This window comes from Enhydra lutris, unplaced genomic scaffold (assembly GCF_002288905.1).
Source record: "Enhydra lutris kenyoni isolate GAN:26980312 unplaced genomic scaffold, ASM228890v2 scaffoldscaffold12, whole genome shotgun sequence".
Lineage (NCBI taxonomy): Eukaryota > Metazoa > Chordata > Mammalia > Carnivora > Mustelidae > Enhydra > Enhydra lutris.
Genome location: NW_019154096.1, coordinates 56,543,922 through 56,563,201, shown reverse-complemented (window position 1 = coordinate 56,563,201; position 19,280 = coordinate 56,543,922). Strand labels below are relative to the sequence as shown.

The following is a 19,280-nucleotide window of genomic DNA, read 5'->3' as shown; positions in this document are numbered from 1 at the left end:
CATCCATGTTTGCTTTAAAATATGCATTCAGAAGAAAAAAAAAACCTTTGACTCCACTTTGAATTAGAGAACATTTAATTCAAGCAGTGTCATCGGCCACTAAAATTTCATCGTACAGCCTTCTAACCTATGTTATTTATTTTTCTTTCTATTTTTATGGCAGCAAATATTCTTAGCCCAGATTCTTGCTTTGTTCTAAACTGAAAAGTTAAAAAGGGGGTGGGGGGAATGCCTCTTTCAAAGAATTTCACCCCTCCTAAAGACAAAATGATTCTTGGGAATCCCAGCCCAGCCCATGTCATTAAGGATGAGTGCCACCTTGTCATAAGTGCTAGGCTGCAAAGAGTAGAGAAATGGGCAGATAATGAAATTACTGAACACTCAAAGTGTCAGAGACTGACAGGCTGGGGCCATCTATCACCAATTATATGAGGCATTAACATGCTGCTTTCCTATCCAGGGACAAAGACAGCAACAAGAATAGTAAATAGTCTGAAGTGGGTCTGTGCAAGAAACCATAATTTAATGACCTGACAACCAGCCAATATCCTCAAAGTGTGGCCTGCCTCTGCCCTAGAACTTGTTTTACACCCATCACGTGCTCCTTGAATGATACAAAATGTCAGTGTTTCCTAAACTTCAATCTTTCTTGCCCTACCTTCTTTGCAAGCTACATTTGTGTAACAGTTGTACTAAATGCAATGTATTTCTTTAAACTGGTTCTTACTAAAATTAATTGATTTCAAAAGAAAACCTGGTATTGCTACCAAAAATGGAAAATCTATATCACCTGCCATAAAAGCAGAGGAATCGTGAAAATAATTGCAAAGCAAGGAAAACAAGGCCATTAAAATCTAGTCAATACTGTCCCCTGCTGTGGGCTCTGAGACTGAAGTCACCTTTCTTGGTTAAAATAGGGGATTATCGAGTGTTAGAAAGGTGTTAAGACACACAAGCCCCAAAGTGAGATTCTCTCCTTGATGTCCTAAAGGGATCAAAAGCAAACTGAAAGAATTAAGTATCTCACCAAATGAGCCAATCGCTACTCACAGCCACATCCATGCACTAGATGAACTCCCACAGTCTCACACTACAGAAAATGCTACTAAGAGTCTGGCTACAGAAAGTATGGCACTGACAGGCTTTTCACAAACACAGAACGAACTATGGGAATCTCAGATTCCCTGCTAAATCTAAATGTGAGAAAACAATAATATTCCACCTAGCTGAAAGGTAGACAACTCATGGAACAACCCCCTTCGCCAAGAATATTACTAGGAAATATCTTAGTTTGTGATCCTTTCCTCTTTTGGATCCAGCCAAAAAGGTTCAGCCAAAGCCACATCACCACTCAGGATGTTTCTCAGTCCAAAGTAGGGCAAGGAGTCCTGACCGATGGCCTGGCCGTTAGGCACACAACTTACATCATGGAGGAAAGCTAACACTGGTAACTGGAGCCTTGAATCAGGAAGCCAGGGTCAAAGAAGTGTTACGGTGGGAAGTAAGACATGGAATTGGTCTAAGCTGCAGGAATTGAAAAGCTGCATTTAGGTTCTGTAGTGAATCCTTGGGAACCACAGGAGCTGTCCCTGGTGCTACTTGCACCAAAGTCTAAGCAGCACCAGGGACAGCTCCCGTGGTTCCCAAGGATTGATTATAGATAACTATAGTTTTTCAGTTCCCAGTAGAACTGGTCTTTTTCTGGCTACCACCAAGTGTGTGTGTGTGTGTGTGTGTGTGTGTGTGTGTGTACACACATATATATTTATTTGTGTGTACATATATGCACATATGCATATGTATAAATGTATGTATACATATATACACACATATATATTTATTTATTTCTGGCTACCTCCAAGTGTGTGTGTGTGTGTGTGTGTGTGTGTGTGTGTGTGTGTATTATATATATATATGTATGTAAGTATAAATGTGGTTACTGCCTTAATTCCAATATTTTTTTCTCTATATACAATCAATTTGAAGCCATATCACAATGATGTAGTACTAATGCAATGGTTGTAAGGCATAATTCACACTGTTCTTATCCTAATCAGGATCCCAAATTGAATAAAAAATCAGAGCAGTTTCCAAGTCTGCATAATAAAGCTAAATAAAAGAAAAAGTTGCAAAAAAAATACATATACATACATAAACATATATATACATTTTACTGGACACCTCATATGGGTATCAGCAGGGCAGCTACTGGCCCTTAGCATTTTGAAAATTGGGGGATACGAGGCAATCAATACTGGATTAGTGGGCAGAAACAGGAATGCTGATCACACTGCATTGGGTTATACCATGGAAAATCATCACACACAGCTTGAAACAGCCATCAGACATTCTTATAAGGAAGAACCTATTTGTCATTAACCAAACCTAGAAATTAAATTCATTTTACATAAAAGCAGGTTTGCACAGTAATAACAGACTGAATTTTCTAAGCACATATAACCATGTAGGTTATAAGAAGACTGCCATTTGATTTATAAAGGATTTTACAAAAAAGACATTTGCCATTTTTTAATCATGTTGTCAATGACAACACCACACAAATGTTTGTATTGCCAATACCACACACTTGTATCAGTCTGCTTTTGTACCTGCCTCTCCATGATTCTAGGTATAGGAGCAAACAGCTGATGGCTTCATTATATCTCCAGTGTAGTCATACCCAAGCATTTATTGAAATACATGCTATTTTGTTATAAATTACTCTCCGTTTATTTCTCCTTTATATTAGAGTCAGGGCATTATGTTGATTTTAATTATCTGTGTAGGCAGGTTACATTATCTCTGAATTTCATCTCAGTACTATAAAGTGAGTGTTTCAAAATATTTGTTATAAAAAGGGGAAAATGGGTTGATATGCCTGAGAATACTGTTCTCAGTGATCAGCCCCATTGTGGTATGTCTTCATTGTCTCTGTAACTCCCACCAAGTCCATGGAGGACCCTCCTTAGGGCAGAGAGAAACAGGCTCATCATCCTTTCCAAGTCCTATGTGGGTGTTAGGCTAAGCCATCCAGAAGGACAGGGTACTTAGGCAAGGAGTCCAATTTCAGTATGGTCCCTCCTAAGTCCCACAGCAACCTTCTTGTCCTGGCAGCAAAATCTATAAGAAGGTATGTTGATAGGTGTTGTCTACTGAAGTAACTTTCCAAATCTCCTCCTCTTCAACTATATACTAGATAATATAAATATCTCTCTCTCTCTCTCTCTCTCTCTCTCTCTCTCTCTCTCACACACACACACACACACAATCTACCTGGGTATCCTTCCTGGATCTTTTGTTTAAATCCTGATAGAGGCTCTTTTGGTCCATATCCCCTGCATTCCTGTCGCTATTTCACTTGGAGCTCCCACGTCTCTCCACCCCAGACTGTAGCATCTGTTCTGAGCCCAAGAGCCCCGTTTATCACTGTTTGTCTTTCCTATCAAAAGCAGCCATTTGGCTCTTCACCACTTTGGCCTCATGATAGAAAACATTCTAACCATCAACCCTTGAAGGAAAACAGGTACAAAGGGGCATGGCCCATATTCCAGAGAGCTGGCGAGCAACACACGTATGACATCTTCTAAACCAATATCCCGGACACAACACCTGATGAAAATATCGGCATGAAGTCTGAGAGCAGAACTAAAGTATTGAGAATCACAACTGTTCCAGAAACTCAGTGATGAATGATCCAGACAAGAAGATCTGAGGGCTCTTCAGAGGTAGCTACCAAGAACAGCAGCAGCTGCATATTACTTTTCCATGGCCTGTGAATGGAAACATAAGGTCCAGTCCTGACCCCTCCGAACACTCTGCCAGCATCTTCTCTAGCTTTGCCATTGCTGCCCTACCTCACTCTACCCCTTAAATTTTGGTTGTTGCCAGAGTCCCCTCTCTCCTCTCTCCCCTCTCTCTCCACATTCCATTCCTGAGAAATTTAATCACTATGACAGTTTCATTACCACCTAAGTGCCAATGGATCCAAACCTTCCCTCTCCCATTCAGACCTCCTTCCTGCTCTTTAGTCCTATAAATCTAACTGCCTCCCAGAAAAATCCAACCTTTTGAACCACTGGTACTTCAACCACAATATGTCAAAATCATACACATTCTCCTCCACCCCCTCCACTAAATCAAATCCCTGTTCCTGTCTGTATTCTTATCTCAATTAATGGTTATCACTGTTTTTCCAGCACCCATAACAGAAACCTGACTGCCATATTACTAACCTGTTCCCCAAACTCATGGCTAAGTCCTAAGAACTCTATCTTTGCAATGGTAATGCATTACTGCATCCTTGGTTCCCACGATGTCAGTCCAGATGTTTCTCACTTTTCCCCTGGAATATGGTGATACCATGGACTTGCACTGATGGCTCTTCCTCCTCAGAGCCTCCCACCCATCCCCCAACTCCTAACACTATGATCCTATTATAGCATCTAGTCAAATCTCACACTTCACTCCCTATCAAGCTTTCAACAGTCACCCATGGTGCAGAATCCAAGTTCCTCAACACGGCCCTCCATGACTGTTTCCTTTCAATTGAGAAGGACTAGAAGCACTTGAATCAGGCAGATCTGAGGTTGAATTATAGGTTCAGATTTCTGGCTGTGTGACCTTGGACAAGAACAAGAGTGTAGACTCATTATTTTAATTACCCTAATTGTAGCATCTGTGTTTATTGTACATAAGGTTCAACTTCTTATTCAGCCACTTTAGGTAAAAAAAAAAAAAACGCATCTGTAGGAGACAGGGTTATGTTATCTGATATTCAAAATGAGTCACTTCTAAAGTGATAAAAAGCTCTTCTTTTATCAAAAATGGAGATAATAATGATGCTTATCCCAGGTTTGTTGTGAGTATTAAAGAGAAAATATATATGCCTGCTACATATATACATATATATACATATACATTTATATATAATTACATATACATTTTGCATATATACACATATACTTTTATATGTAATTATATATTACATACACACTATTTACATAATTATATATATTACAGATGTACACATACATTTATTTAGAATTATATATACACAGTATATACACATATATATACATATGCATTTCTACATATGTACATACTACATATATACACATACATGTATATATTCATATGTAAATGTGTGTGCATTTATACACATATACATTTTATGTGTGTATATAGGTCTATGTACATATATTCCAGCACTAATTCCAAGGCTCCTTTCCTCCTTTGCCTAACCATGATACTGACGTGGGAAAACTCCTTATTAAGAGAGAAACCTGGAAAATCAATGACCCAAAATCACTCAGTCTCAGAGGAGGGACACAACTGTTGTGAAAGACCCAAGGAACCCACAATCTACCTGAGGGTAGAAGAAGAAGAAGAAGCACAACAACAACACCAACAACAACAACAAAAACCCACAGGATAACACACTATACAACTCACAAAAATGTAGGAATTTTGAAGGTAGGCCATGTAAGTCACAGTCATTAGAATTCTTTTGAAGGAAATAATAACTGTGAAGAAGAACTGTAAGAATTTCACCTTCTAAAGCAGGAAATACTGCCAAGTCCATCACCTGGACAAATGTTCACTGCATTTCCTCTCACCATGAGGAATGGCACAAATGCTATGAGCCACCCACGGGGAATAAAACACTCACTGCCTTCAAGGCCAAATGGTCTTATAAGGCTGGTAGCATGTTTACCTAGTGAAGCAAAGCAGAAAGGGATACAGTGGAAAGAGAAAACAATCACATGCCACAGGGGGAGGAGACTCCAAGTGGCAACAAGACCACACCTGACAATAGGGCAGCAGCCAGCAGGGTCAGTGTGAACGCACCATCACACATTCTCTACCTTACTTCTTCCCTCTACGCCCTGTTGCCTACATACCGCTAAAGGATAGGCCTATGATGTTTTAGAGTAACTCTGACTTTCTTGGGCCCTGTGTTTTGAACTATCCCCAAAACACGAGCTTCTCTTTGCAGGAAATGTAGACACTGATCCAGATTTCTCTCTAGGCTTATCCCTCTAATCTATTCCCCTCCCTTCTTTCTGATTTGATTCCAAAGCAGAAATACAACAACCCAGCAGAAGATTATAATCTCTGGCTTTGTTATAGAAAGAGGTGTAGAAAATATGAATATCTGCTCTGATCACAGCCACTTAAAGGTTACCAATTTGGAGAGCTCCAATTCTCCCAGAGTTGCAGAAAACTCTAGAAAATCCGTTATGCATCAACAGAAGAGCTTTTCTGCTTACAAATGATGACAGAAAAACTAAGGGAGACACCCTGGCATGGCACCCTGTGTGTCTGCAGCAGCTCCCCCAGCTCCCGACCACATCGCAGCAGCATGAATGCCCTTCCAAATCTTCCTATGTCACCAAAACACAGTGGCCAGAATGCAAAATCTTAGACTCCAGGAGTCACGTGTTCCAAGCTGAGGACCAAATGGCTTAGAGTCCATCCTTGAGAAGCCTGGATTTCAAAAGCATGAAGTGCCTTATTCCACCCAAATCCAACCCGAAAAGAATGTTCACAAAATGGCCACTCCACATACCATTGATCACCACTGGGATACCATTCGGCTAGGCATTTCTCCTGGGTGGCTTAACAACCTTAAACTCCACTGAGCCTCTTTTAACTCATCTGTTAATAGAGGCAGTATCTTAACGGCATAAAGGCAGGGGGCTAGATCAGATGGCTTCTGGAGTTATCTCCCAGTTCCAACTCGTCTACATAGCAACCAGGAAAAGGGAAAGCTGTTTTCCAAGTTTGACAAGGGACTATTTAATGCCAAGTTTGGGTAGATATATATGTTTGTTTGTAGGACTTGCAGGGCTCTAAGTTCATATTGCCTCCAATACTCTACAAACACCTGCAAGATGACCAGTTAAAAAGGAAGGTGTCTGTGTCATTGAGCCCAGGGTCTGCCTGCAGCCCTCCAATCCACCACAGCCTCCCCCTTACTTCACGAAGTCCTGTCTTAGCCTTTCTCAAACATACCCACTACTCCACTGACCTTGCTTTGAATAGCTCATGCATATTCTTTCTTTAGATCTCAGTGTTTTATTCCCAGCTGAGGTGGGGCCCTGGCTACAGACTCTCCCAGTCCTACTTTTCATCTATCACACAACTGGCCAGGAGAGTGATGTTGTTTGGAGACAAGAATGGAGTTGCTGGAGTCTCCATCTTTATGCAAACCAGAAGTATCATCTTATGAAGACCAAGTAGCCATGGACTTCGATTTCCTCATCCTTAAAACAGGGACAAGAGGGTTGAATTTGGTTCACTCAGTAGAGATCCCACATGCATTATGCAAAGAACATACTGATTCTGCTAAAAGTAAATGTCACTAGTGCTAAGACCACATTTTGCTCATCTGAGTATCCCCATCTAGCACTGGGAGTAGTGTATAGCAAGCAATCAGTAAAAGAATTGCTAAACTGTCAACCACCAAGTTATAATCTCTGCCTTCAGAGTATTTATACATTTGCAGGGGAAAAATGGACACAAATAACCCAATAACCATCACAGAATAGAAAAGCAGCACTGAGGGAGAGATGAGCAATGAAACAGTTAAATCCTAAGAGGGAAAATTGTTTTCATCTGAAACATCAGGGAAAGCTTCAGGGAGGAAGTAGCACATGAGGCTCTAGATGGATAAACTATTACACTCAGAGACAGGGAAGGTCTGTCCCAGCAGTGAGAACAAGGGGACCTTTCAATGGCAATCAGCCTACCTGGGGATTCCAACTCAAGACTAGAGATTTTTCTCTCCCACTGTCTTAAAAAGAATCTCTGTCCTTTTTTCTTTTCCTTTTCTCTGGCCTTCTTTCCAATATAGCTTATTTTTTGCTCCCCCTTCACCTACTTCCCCAGCCACTGCAAATTCCTACCGGGAAGTGGTTTGTTAATGTTCTTCCTTTCTTTTTGTCAGCCCTAAGTTAATGGGCTTCTGGCTAAATACTTGAATTTATGCACCCTACATTGTCTTTTCAGCACCATTTTCAGTAATTTATAGGAACTGCTGTCTGCTGCATTGTGTTATTTAATACTGTGGATGGCTTTCGAATATAGTCTGCACAGTGGTGCTTCTGTGGAGGACAGAAGCAGTGTTATATGGAACCTGGATGGGCGCTCACTCTCCTGTTCTGGGGAAGCAACTCCTGTATGGGTGAGTTACTGAGAAGAGTTATGGCAGCACTGGCACAGAATCCACTGAGTCATGCCAACCCATTACAAAGAGACAGGATGAGGGAGAAAATCCTGAATTATCCAACAAAGTTAGGAAATGGGATCACCAAGACCCCTATTAGCCAGAGAAAGCCAGATAGACTTAACATCGCTCCACAAGTCGCACAACCATATGCTCTTTTTATGGGGTAGGGAGCGGGAGGGCAGCAGAAGGCTCAGAGTGGGACCGACCACGTGTTCACCTCCACACACAGCTACGCTTTCAAAGGGCAACCATTTTCTTCTTAATGCTTATCAAGTTCTTGTTCTGAATTCACACTGTGCTAAAAATGATTCTGGTGATTTATTTAATTTTCTCAGCAACTCTAGTCTGGTTTCTACACTTCCTGGCAGACAGATATGCCCTGGGAAGAGAGCCTCCCAGTTGCAACACTATATCCCAATAACACCCTGTGTGACCCGGGTTTTTGAAGAAAAGCCCAAGGCAAGATGTGTTAGCCTCTGCCCCGAGTAAAACAAACAAGTCCTCACCCTCCAGGAATCTGATACCCAAGAGAAAAGAGAAGATGACTTTTTTAATAACTTGGGGCAGAATGCCTGGAGATGTAGAGAGTCGGGCTACCTCCAGGTAGCTGGCTAGGTTTCCCCCCAGACTCCCAATGTCAACGCTCAGGGGGATACTTTCTGACAACCAAATGCGCAGGCCTGGGCATTTCTGAAGGAGGAAGATGGGACATGAGAGAAAGTTTCAGGAAAGGGATAATAGAATGCCCCCCACCTATACCTCGAACAAGGTATGACCAAAGATTATTTTCAAGCTGTATTTAATTTTTTTCCCTCTGGTTGCCAAGGGCCTCACCACTTTCAGTCCCTAGTACATGGCCATTTCAAACACTTATGATACCTCTCTGACCCCTGAGATTCACAGAAAATTCTAAGAGCCCTACAAAACAGACTGTCCACACCAACCTTGCTGAAGAGTAACAAGATGCTGGCAGAAAAGGCAGGGAGACCCGTTGGTGGAAACAATGATGTCATTAGGAAGGAAGTTCGAGTTTCTAATAGATGGCACATAACAAATCAGTGTGGTATAAATGCAATTTATGGGGACCATAATGTACTCAATTCATCCCCCTAAATGAAGGTAAAATCGTACCTCACCTGACAGGTTCTAGTTCTTATTTATCATTAGCAGTGATAAATCCCACACAATAATGGGAGTTCCTGGAGACAACTTTTCATTTCTGGGTAGCTTCGGTTAGTCACATTCAAACCACAATTTGCTCATCCTTCCAAAAGTAAACCTTGCTAGGCATTACTAGATTTCAAATTCATTTTTTAGCCTTAAGTGATTTTTGAGAAAGTAATACAAGCACATGGGGAAAAAAAAATCCAGTAGCACAAAAGGTCTTCTACAAAAAAAACTTTCCCGCCTCCCATGTTCCTCAGTCAAGGCCTTTCCTAGTAGCAAATAATATTACAGGTCTAGAAGTGTAGAAATATAGAAGTCTAGAATAATATCACAGTGTCTAGAAGGGTGATCTCCCAGAGATCACCCTTCTAGACACTAGGCACATATTCAGAGATCACTCATATTTTTAAATAACTGGAAACACACTACACTACACTGCCCTTCATTTTTCTCGTTTCACATTGTAACATGGAGATCAGTCCTCATCCATGGAAATAAATCTTCCCCACTTCTTTTTTTTCTTTTAATATTTTATTTATTCATTTGACAGACAGAGATCACAAGTAGGCAGAGAAGCAGACAGAGAGAAAGGAGGAAGCAGGATCCCTGCTGAGCAGAGAGCCCAATGTGGGGCTCGATCCCAGGACCCTAGGATCATGACCTGAGCCAAAGGCAGAGGCTTTAACCCACTGAGCCACCCAGGTGCCCCTTCTCCACTTCTTTTAACAGCTGCATAGTATTCTAGTTTGTGGCTGGACCATAATTAACCAGTTCCCAGCTGACAGGTATTACCGTTATTGTTCCAGACTCCTGCTCCCACAATGGGGCAGTAAGTGGTCCTTGGGCTCCATTTCCATTTTCTTTCAATGCAGCTACTGCCTGATTCAATTCCCCACCTTCTTCACCTAGATTCAGGAGCCTACCCTGAGAGACAAAACAAACATCTCTGCAGAGCTGTGGTTCTCAGCAAAATGAAATAAAATAAAATCTTCCCTCCATAGGCCCATCTGGAGGGTGCTGCTATGAGCAGAGTCTGGAAGAATAATAAATCTCTCTTGACACAGGCGCTGGGAGGAGGCTGCCCAAGCCACAGAGACAGGCTTCTTGGTTTGAGATGTCGACAGGTTATATTGAAAGCAGAGAACGGAGCCATATAAATCTGTAATTGCAACCCCATTCTCACAACGGAATGCTGCCTGCTTGTAGTTGGTTCTCGTTACCTGCTTACAACTGTAAATTCTGTATGGTCTTTTTCCTTCCCTACACTGCAGTTTTCTGGGGATTCAGAGCTGAAGAGTGGTGTTAGGCATTTCTAAAAGGAAAATGGAAAGGTACCAATTATGGAAAAGTGATTTCTCCTTTTGAATTCAACTGCTCTGAACTTCATTGTCCCCCCTTCAGGTGAGACTATCACAACCTGGTACAAGCAGAAATTGTTTCAGGGAGAAAGAAATCCCAGCTGCCCATCCTGCCCGGGGGCATCAGCTACTTAGGCTGGATCACAGCTGAAATCAAGCACACCCCAGTTCAAAGCAAACAGACCAGCTCGTCCTCTTCCCAGGCTGCCCAAAGTATGTGTCCTAGCCAGAAGTGAGGAGTCTAGTTGTTTTATTGGATTCATTACAATTCATGATGAAGCCCAAACCAAGTAGACCAAACAGAGGTAACCGGGGCATTAACAGGATTCACTGTGAAGGTGTTCATCATTCTGCAGAATTCTTTCTCTACGGAGACTTCCACATCAGTGAGCCCCACCACTAAGGATACTGAGATCAGAAAAGCCAGCCTTATCTTGTACCATGCTCATTGCTATGCTCGGGAGAGGCCATGGGGGCTGTGGATCATAACTTGTGAGACAAGTCCTAAAACCCCAAAGTGAAGACCCTATGCCCTCTGTTCTTGCCTATAACCACTATGGAAAGTTACAAAAGTGGCCCCAGTTCTGCAGAGACTGCTGAAAAGGGAAAGTGGGCAGTGGTCTTTTGGAGTGCTGGAAAGTTCTGGTTGACTTCTTAGTGCCTTTCAGGCCAAGCTTGAGCCCAGGACCAAGTGCCAGGCACCTAGGCAGGCCCTACCTGATGCTGTACAATTCTTCAATCCTGGCAGGTGGATCTTAGACCCGGAGAGCCAGTGCCCACTGAATGGAAGTGCTGGTCTCATGTGGCTTGCTCTCACCCAGCTCACACTCTCCTTCTGAGCCTGAAGCCATTCCCCCAGCTTCTGTCTTCAAGTTGCCATTTTCTTTATTTTCTGTGTTTTAATTCCTATATCCTTTACTTTTGAGAGAAAGATTTTTTCATCTTTGACTCCCCAGCAGTTAATATTGTACTTGATATATAGGAACTAAAAAATATGTGCTGCATGAATGAGTGAGCGAAAATACAAGGAGTCACTAACTCACTGTGGTGATTTTGATTCCCCAAGAAATCTCTGGGGTCCAGCACTGCAGTGGCTGCTCTCCTTGTCCTCCCAAAAGACAACACTCAACACACAGCCACAGAGCAGCCACAGTCTCCAAGAAGTGTCTCATAAATTACTCATGTCAGATTCTGAGTTCACCAACACAGCAGTCCATCTACCACGACAAATCACATGCAAAACTGTGCATGCATCTGTAGGCACTTTTCTGCAAGAAGATCCTTTACTTCCCTCAGAGTCTGAAAGGGATCCATGGCCCCCCAAAAGCTCTACATTCACAGACTTGAAGAATCAGAAAACCTGAGACCTGAAAATGTCTCCTCTGCCCTCCCTGACACCGAGCAGGACAGAGTGGGGCGGGGGCACTGCAGGTGTGAGTTCTGCTGACTAACAAGCATCATTGCTCTGCTTTATGGGAACAGATAAATCACCAGGATTTAAAGAATCCCAGTCCTCGGAATGCTCTTGCGCTTGACAGCAAGCACATTTTTTCCACCAAGTCAACATCTCCAGAAGGAGCAGCCAAGCCCTGTCAAAGAAAAAGAAAAGAGGCTTGGAGCAAGATTAAAGAAATAAATAAAGTACAATCTGCAAGCTGGGAAAATAGGCTCATCCTATCATGGTACTAACCTGCTTGGTTCTGGGAAGGGAGGAGAAGAACAAGGTGATACCCCTTGTCAGCTCTGATCCCAGATGCTCTGCTTTGAGAAGGGACCTTTCATCCCAACTCATACAGGGAACTCAGGGGAACAGGGCGCTGCCTCTGAGCCTGAAGGAGGACTCAGCTCTGCATTTCTGTTCAGGGAAATAGCCCCTGCCTGCATCTCCTTCAGCATCATCCAGAAAATATTTCTCATCATAAAAGGCCTGGCTTGAGTACCTGGTTTAGCAAGGCTTTGCCCCACATTGAAACTGGCCCCCGACCCTGTCCTGCCTGTCTTCAGAACAGAATCTCTCTACCTCAGCATTACTGACATCCGGGGCCAAATAATTCTTTTTTTTTTTTTTAAGATTTTATTTATTTGAGAGAGAGAGAGCACAAGGTCAAGCATGAGCAGAGCGAAGGGGCAGAGGGAGAGGGAGAAGCAGGCTTCCCACTGAGCAGGGAGCCCTTTGTAGGGCTCAATCCGAGGACCCTAGGATCATGACCTGAGCCAAAGGCAGATGCTTAACCGACTGAGCGGCCCCGGCATGGGGCCAGGTAAATCTTTGCTGTGAATGGCTGTCCTGGGCATTTAGGCAACACAGCAGCATCCTTTATCAATAAAGCAGCCCTCATTCACCAGATGCTGGGAGCACTCCCTGTCCCACCCCAAGCTGTGACAACCAAAAATGTCTCCAGCCTTTGTCAAGGGTGCCCTCAAGAACAAAAGGCCCTGAGAACAGATGCTCCGAGACCTGCCGACTCTCTCTCAGGGACCACCAGTAGGAAGGAATGCAGGTGTTACTTAGAGGAAAACAGGATACTTGTCAATAGTTTGGGGAAACACGGTATTAAACAAAGATAAACAGGGCCTTTTCTTGGTGGATTTCTCAGAGTCTGAAACAGATCAGGGTGTACCAAGAATCTGAGTGGAAAACATAATACATAATACCCAGCATTCCCCCAAAGGCACTTGGCTGCACAGTCCTTTTATCTCAGAGCATTTAGGATTAGTATTCCAAGGGATTTACTTTTGGAAACACTTCTGTGAGGCAAAACTGGAAATGTACCTCTGAGGCAGACATGCCTGGAGGAAGGCATGAAGAAGCCAGGAGCAGCCTACGGACACAGAACTTTCCTCAACACAATTTATCTCACAACCCCAGACTTCATCATTAGAGATTAATTTTTTGAGAACCGATTTAGACCTTCAGTCTTCAAAAGTTTCCAAATATTCTGGAAGATACTAAAGCTATAAATCACCATTAGCTGACACTTTGCAACCCAGGTAAGGTTATCAGAGACTTTCCCCACAGTGACAAATGACTATGTCCGAAGGTCTATGGGGAATGGGAAACCCCAGAGGCACTTGGGCTGGAAAGAGAGTAACAAAGGAAAGAAATAAGGGAAGAGGACACCAAAACGAACCTCTCCTACTTCACCCTTCTGGCCAGGGCTGCCGCTGAGGTAATATTCACATTCACAGCCCACAAGCACAGCCTTCAGAAAGGCCGGACATAGTAGGAAGGGTGTCTTGTAAGAGGGGTTAGATTTGTGCTGTGTAAAATAGATTTAAAATACTATTATTCTACTAAACAGGTTTAGTTGTGATTTCCACACATTTCAGAGATCATAAACGTTAAAACTGAGAAGGACCTTGAATTATCTAACCCTACTCTTTTTTTTTTTTTCTTTTTTAAGTAGGCTCCACACACAGCATGCAGCCCATGGCAGGGCCTGAACTCACAACCCTGAGATCAAGACCAGAGCCAAGACCAAGAGTCAGACATTTAACAAACTGAGCCACCCAAACTCCCCCTGATCCTATTCTTTTTTAAACAAAAGCTATTTACTCAAAGCCCAATACATAAAACACAAAATTGTAAATATTCTCATTTAGTATGGGCTGGAGTCCCACCCAACCCTTAACCCCTACCTTATCCTACCTTGAAGAACCTTTCAGAAAGCCCAAGGTCCTCAGCAAACATTGGAAACATTGGAAATTTCACAGGCCAAGGAAAGGGAGGCCCCTTCAAATTATGTGACTTGCCTGGGACCCCAAGACTTCTCAGTAAGAGTCAGGAGAAGAACTGACTCTTAGCCTCACACTCTCCTCATCTCACCACATGCTGACTAATGTAAGAAAGAGAGTACCAACCCCACAAGAGAATAAGCTGCCTTAGAATGGAGTGATCTCCTTTCTGCAGGTACGCCAGGAGGGACTGGAGGCCACGTGTAAGGCCTGGTGGCCTCACTGGTGTGAGGAGCTAGACATTTGTGTGGTCTCTTCTCAAAGGCTCCCAAGCACTGTCCCATCCTACCTCACAGGAGTCACAGGATGCCTGAGGAAGCCCGCTCTTAAGAAGTGACGCAGCCCCACACCAAGGGGAGCCTTTGCGCATTCTCCCTGGCCCCCAAGCCATGGCCTTCTGATGGAAGCAGGCCAGCTGACACGAACAGCGATGGTGCACCACCAGGTAACACACCCCTAAGCCAAGTCAACAACTCCAGGCTCAGTGCGTGTCAGGCAGAAATAGGACAGTGACTGCCAGTCACAGGAAATATCATCAGGGAGGTTTAAACTAATAAAGCTGCCTCAGAACTCGTAATACAAATGATCCATGAACAAGATGGCAGCCGTGGCTCCAGATTACCGAGCTGTGGAAGGACAGCTCAGCCCGGATGTGCTTCGGAGTGTGTTTATGGGCACTCATGCAGGCCAAGACACACAAGCACCCTGTCCACCTGCAGAAACACCACCAGCAGTGTGTCTCCTTTACCTGAGGTTAGGAGACCCCACTGTGCAAAGCTGGCAGGGGAAGGAGGCAGACCCAGGGAAGAGAAACAGGAAGATCTGCCCCGAGACCAAAGACCAGGCCCACTATATGTGCCCAGACCAGGCCTGAGGGTTGGCAAAAGGAAATGGGGGCCCCAGATGAACTCTACCAGTCATCTGCTGTTGCCTTCTGGAAGACAGGAAAGGAATCCTGATACTGGGCAATCAGCGAGTGAAAGTGACACAGCCAAATGTCCTTAGTTGTTACAGCTTTTTAGGACTGTTTTTTGGTTCACTCTGTGTGTTTGTCTTCTTTTTTTCCATGGTGTGTGTGTGTGTGTGTGTGTGTGTGTGTGTGTGTGTTTTCTCCTAACACAAGCTAGTGGGTGACTCAAAGCCCCTCCTCTGAAAGGCCCAGAATACAGCCAACCCCACGTCATGCACCCCCTCTCTGGGAGCCTCAGAGATGGCTCCTGGTAAGGGCCTCTGAAATGTCAAGTTCTGGGTCACACGTACCACATACAAACAGGTGACATTCTGTGGAATGGGCAGCTGTGGTGAAGGGGACGAGTCCCCTCTCCCAGCCTCACAAGGGTTTCAAACTCCAGCTCTTCCACTTAGCAGCTGTGTGATATAAGCAAGCTACTTAACATCTCTGGGTTTCAGCTGACTTACAGTTGACTACTGGGAGATCCCATGACATCTAAATGTGCATATGAGCTCTGGAAACTTCTATAGATGTTAGATGTCAGGACTACAGATGAACCTGCCTATAGAGTTTCCTACTACCTGTAATCTCCAGGGACACTCATTTTCTGTGCAGAACACATCTATGTTGGTACAACAGTGTTCTCCATTTATTACTACTAGTACCAGCATGTACAGCTAATAAAGCTGCATACCATCTCTCACAGCAATGCCACTGCTGCCTGATACTAGAGGGTATTTTGTTAAGCAGTGCTGGCAACAGTACTAATCATAATATTCTCTAGCTTGTGCCCACATGTTGCTATTCTCTCCCTAAGAAGACACTGATCTCCTGAACAGAGATCCTATCTGACACTTCCATGTCCCCTATAAGATGAGGATCATCTGACAGGCTCTCAGCAAATGTGTGATTGACAAAAGTCACAGAGAACTCCTGGAGGATGCCACCTGACTGGCCATGGGCCTGGCCCCTGGAAGGAAACTAGTCTGAGAGCCTCCATTCAGCATATACTGGCTGACAGTCCTCATCTCCCATCCCACCTGGAGAGCCAGGTCCAAGCCTATTACCCCACAAAAGGAAAACAGGCTTTTGGATAAGAAGCCCCTCCAGATCCAAAGAGGGAAAAGAACCAGACCTGGCCATCTCATTGAACTATACGGTCCATCTGGAAACCAGAGAAGTTCACCAGGGCCCCTGACCCTATGTGGCATGGGCACGCATGTCATTCATGTTTGGGCAAAACCGAGCATGGACAGGTTCAGGGTTAAGGGTGAGAGAGCTAAGGGTCGTGCCCAAGGTTATTAATAGCTTCCTTCTCCACCCCTTCCTCGTAGCCTTGTCAACTCAGGGTGACCTCCACAAGTCACAGCCCGAGAGGACACTGATTATTATAATGATCGCACTAGTGTGTGTGCTCACAGATGCTGCTGGACCTGTGACATGCTGCTTCTCTTGCGTCTGTAATTCAGTGACTCCAGCCAAAAGTACTCCTATTATCAAATTATGCTCGGCTTTTTCTCCCCTCTGCCTCTGTACTCAGGGCAACCCTTTCCCATCTGCCATGACACAGCCAGTTTTTGTACCTCCCTCATCCCCATCCCACCACCCGCCTCCCTTCTCCTTCCCACAAGCAAACTAGCAATGTGCTTAAGGTTAACATGCCCGCCAAGCCTCCCTCTGATGAATGACAGGTTAATGATGTGCACATCTCCTAATAAGCATGTTAGTCAGCACTTACACCGCCTTCGTCAACTGGCACAGGGTGCAGGGTGAGGCTTTTGTGAGTGGGAAAGACAGGGCGTGCAAAGGGCCTCCCCTTCTATCCTCTCTAATCAGAGACACCCGGGAGGCAAAAGCTGCTCAGGAACATGACAACCAGCAGCAGGGGTCACTGTGCCCCCGCAGGAAAGGAGAAGGCAGCTGACCAGAAGGAAGGATCAACATCTCAGGGGTTGGCTGATCCCTAGGCAAGGGAGAAGCCATTTCCAAGATCCCAAAATGCCTTTCTGAGACGGCAGCTAGATACCGCAGGGGCCGGGAGCCACCCCACGCCTTCAGGGGTGCTCCCCTGGATTGACAGTATCACTTAGGAGGGTCCTTAACATTCTCCTTCTCTCAGATGTTTTCATGTGCTCCTTGATGCACATTCTCCCAGCTTTTTCAGCTGTGTTTGTCTCCTCTGACTGCTTAGACAACAGACACCGGACCCACCCCACCTTCTATCACTGAGAATTTCTGAATATGAGAACACATTAAGTATAATAGTGCCAGAAGGCTGCTCTAAGAAATGACCACAACTTGGTGGCTTAAAAACACCAATTTATTTTCTTTTTCTTTTTTTTTTTTTTTTTTTGAGAGGGGAAGGGCAGAGGGAGAAATAGAATCTCAATCATGCCCCACGCCCAGCATGGAGCCCAAGGTGGGGCCCGATCTCACAACCCTGAGATCATGACCTGAGCCAAAACCAAGAGTCAGATGCTTAACTGAGTCATCCAGGCACCAACCTCCCAATTTATTTTCTTACAGTTCTTAAAGTCAGAGGTCAAAAATGGGTCATACCGAACGAAAGTAAAGGTGCCAGCCAGGCTTCTGGAGGGTCCAGGGGAGAATCTGAGTCCTTGCCTGTTCAACCTTCCGGAGGTCGGCAACATTCTTTAGCCAGTGACCCCTTCCTCAAATCACTCCAACCTCTGGCTTCCAATGTCCCGTGTCCTACTTCTTCCCTGTTATAAGGATCCCTGTGATGGTGTCCAGCCCACCCAGATAATCCCAGATAATCTCCCCATCTGAAGACCCTTCACTAAATCAGCTCTGCAAAGTCCCTTCTGCCACGTAGGATAACATAAACATGTTCCAGAGATGAGGATGTGACCCTGGGGGGCCGAGGGCCGGCCCACCACAGTGAGAGTACCTTAAATGTGTCACAGCTATAAACAGGGTCACTGTGAAGCCAAGTGGAAAAGATACTGTAAAAACACTCAACAGGGAGCCTGGCGTATCGGCGGGGGATGACTGGTCAGCATCCCAGTCACCAAACACAGGGAACTTATGGGACAGGTCTGAACATCCATTGCTGACCAGGAGCTCAGACGCAGATTATCTCCCTGTATGCTCACTGCCTGCTGCGAGATGTATGTGACTGGCCCTCTTTCAAGGATGAGAAAACAGGCTCAGAGAGTATGTGGCTTTGTCTAAGCTCACAACAAGTTGACAAAGGGCCAAGCTAAGGTTAAGATCCAGATTGATCTGAACTGGCAAATAACAATTGTTCAACCGGCACTGTTACACAGCCTATTGTATTACCAAATCGGGCTCCCTACCCCCACTGGTGATCCTGATTCCATATAGAGGGAGCGGGGCCTGGAAAGACAGCTCACCCTTGAACAGTGTGGGAATGCCAATGCTCGTACAGCCAAAACTCTGCATTTAAGTTTTTATTCCCCCCAAAACTACTAATAGTCTACTGTTAATCAGGAACCTTATGGATAATGCAGTCAATTAACACATACTTTGTATACTATATCTACTATACACTGTACTCTTACAATAGAGTAAGCTAGAGGAAAGAAGGTGTTATTAAGGAAATCATAAGGGAAAGGAAATGTATCCATAGCACTATACTGTATTTGCCGGGGGAGGGGGGGGGAACGCATGCAAGTGGACCCACGCAGTATAAACCTACACTGTTCAACCGTCAACTGTGTGTGTGTTTTTCACAAGCTAACCATGTTCATTCGGATGTTTGGGCAAATTTATAAAACAGGAGCCTGATCCACCCCCAAAATAATAACAGTATACTCTCTGCAGTCATAGTCAACTCTCATCCCTTTCAAACACA

At 44.3% G+C, this 19,280-nt stretch overlaps 1 protein-coding gene across 1 annotated transcript in view; it reads right to left on the bottom strand.

Annotated features, from left to right (window-relative positions):
* Positions 1-19,280, bottom strand: part of LOC111145125 (sortilin related VPS10 domain containing receptor 3) — a 584,701-nt gene that overhangs the window by 451,963 nt on the left and 113,458 nt on the right. The window lies entirely within an intron of this gene.